Source organism: Callithrix jacchus, chromosome 2 (assembly GCF_049354715.1).
Source record: "Callithrix jacchus isolate 240 chromosome 2, calJac240_pri, whole genome shotgun sequence".
Taxonomy (NCBI): Eukaryota; Metazoa; Chordata; class Mammalia; order Primates; family Cebidae; genus Callithrix; species Callithrix jacchus.
The window spans coordinates 44,808,018-44,810,709 of NC_133503.1; the positions used below are offsets into that span (position 1 = coordinate 44,808,018).

General features: G+C 49.3%; 1 pseudogene; it reads left to right on the top strand.

Moving 5' to 3' along the window:
* The first annotated feature begins 1,072 nt into the window (after nt 1-1,072).
* On the top strand, nt 1,073-2,459 carry LOC100399510 (GDP-L-fucose synthase pseudogene; annotated as a pseudogene).
* Nucleotides 2,460-2,692: the final 233 nt, after the last annotated feature.

A 2,692-nucleotide genomic window follows, 5' to 3' on the forward strand; every position in this document is an offset into this window, starting at 1 on the left:
TCAGAATAAAGCAATATTTCCATTTACTCTCCCTCTTTCTCTTCCTCTTTCTTCCTCTCCTTTACTTATTTATTTTTTGTCTTTCCTTCTCTCAAAAAAAAGAAATCAACTTGTAAACCTCTAGATCCAGGTCGGCAATGTCTCTCTCATTGCTTGATTTCCTTCCTTCCTTTCCCTCCCTTCCTTCCTTCATCCCTTCCTTCCTCCTTACCATCCTCCTTCCCTCCCTTCCTGCCTTCCTCCCAAAAAAAAAAAAAAAAAAAAAAAAAAATCCCATTCCCTATAGCAAAGGATTCCCCTTTAGCAAGGGATTCCCCTTTAAGAAGAAGGGAGGGCGTGGCAACATATATTTCCTCTTGGATAGCCAGGGGCACTATGCTGAATTCACGTGGGGTCCCTCTTCTTTGTTTTCTGCTTTATTCTTCTTTCTTGTTGCTGGAGTGATTAACTTAATGTGACTACCCAGAAGCCGGAGGCAAAGTTGTTCTTCAAATTTCAAATCAAAACAGAATAGCAGGTGTGAAATTTTTAATAATGGCTTTAGCTGGACTAGATCTGGCACATTAGGGGAAGGGATTTTTTTGTTTTTTGTTTTGAGATGGAGTTTCACTCTTGTTACCCAGGCTGGAGTGCAATGGAGCCATCTCGGCTCACCGCAACCTCCGCCTCCTGGGTTCAGGCAATTCTCCTGCCTCAGCTTCCTGAGTAGCTGGGATTACAGGCATGCGCCACTATGCCCAACTAATTTTTTGTATTTTTGGTAGAGACGGGGTTTCACCATGTTGACCAGGATGGTCTCGATCTCTTGACCTCGTGATCCACCCGCCTCGGCCTCCCAGAGTGCTGGGATTACAGGCTTGAGCCACTGCGCCCGGCCCGGGAAGGGACTTTTAAATATCACCTGTGGATTTTGCTCTAACACTACACTGTCACCCCAAAGGGTGACTGGAGGAAAAAGTAAACCTGTTTTATAGCCAACAGGACTCTTTTCTTCGGGCAACAAATCGAAGGATTATGTAATCATTCAAATTTTACATTGTTTTAGTACTTCCTTCTGTAAGATTACAAAGTAATGAGAGACTGGGGCTTTCATGTGGGAAAAGATAATTTGCTGTTGCTACTTCATGAATCGGTAGTAATACTAAAAAGCAACTTACACAATTTCTGAAGAAGTTAACCACCTACCACATTATGTCAGGAACAAATGAGTGTCATCTGCACATTTGTTTCAGGAGGATAATAAATTATATGATAAACACAGAGGACACATCCTTGCTATTACTCCCCATACATGTTGATTTTGTATAATCTTAGTAGCTCAGATTTTTATGAATATTGGCTCCTTTTTCCCAACAGAGGCTGGTGACCCTGGGAAGAAGAGAAATTCTAGAATAGCTGTTTAACTTTCTTCCCTCTCCTACTACCTGGCTTATTTGTTGTTTAAATACTGTATAGAGGGTAATGAGGTGGGACGCAGGTGTAGCTGACATGGAGGAACCCCAGGGGTCCATGCGGATTCTAGTGCTGGGGGCTCTGGGCTGGTGGGCAAAGCCATCCAGAAGGTGGTAGCAGATGGAGCTGGCCTTCCTGGAGAGGACTGGGTGTTTGTCTCCTCCAAGGACGCGGATCTCAGGGATGCAGCACAGACCCGCCCCCTGTTTGAGAAGGTCGGACCCGCGCACATCATCCATGTTGCTGCAACGGTGGGGGGCCTGTTCTGGAATATCAAATACAATTTGGACTTTTGGAGGAAAAATGTGCACATCAATGACAACGTCCTGCACTCCGCCTTCAAAGTGGGCACCCGCAAGGTGGTGTCCTGCCTGTTCACTTGTATTTTCCCTGACAAGACTACCTACCTGATAGATGAGACCACATAGATGAGCCACAGTGGGCCGCCCCACAGCAGCAATTTTGGGTACTCATATGCCAAGAGGATGATCGACGTGCAGAACAGGGCCTACTTCCAGCAGCACAGCTGCATGTTCACCGCTGTCATCCCCACCAACGTCTTCAGGCCCCATGACAACTTCAACATTGAGGATGGCCAAGTGCTGCCTGGCCTCATCCACAAGGTGCACCTGGCCGAGAGCAGCGACTCGGCCCTTACGGTGTCGGGTACGGGGAAGCCGCAGAGGCAGTTCATATACTCTCTGGACCTGGCCCAGCTCTTTATCTGGGTCCTGTGGGAGTATAGCGAGGTGGAGCCCATCATCTTCTCAGTGGGCGAGGAAGATGAGGTCTTCATCAGGGAGGCAGCTGAGGTGGTGGTGGAGGCTATGAACTTCCATGGGGAGGCCACCTTTGATACAACCAAGTCAGACAGGCAGTTTAAGAAGACAGCCAGTAACAGCAAGCTGAGGACCTACCTGCCCAACCTCCGGTTCACACCCTTCAAGCAGGCGGTGAAGGCGACCTGTGCTTGGTTCACCGACAGCTAGGAGCAGCCCTGGAAGTGAAGCTGCAAGGCAGGAGCAGGTGCCTGCAAACCGTCAGCTGGCTGAGCCCCGTGGCCACCACCCGCCAACCCTGCTAGGAGCTGAGGGCATCACCCAGCCACCTGGGTCCATGTTCCATCTGCTCTGCAGTCCCAGGCATCTGTCCAGTGGGGCCCCAGTTCATGACAGTCCTCAGGGAAACCAGGGCCTGGGCAGGCCCAGCGCTTTGCTCCCCACACAGGCCCCCAGCCCTA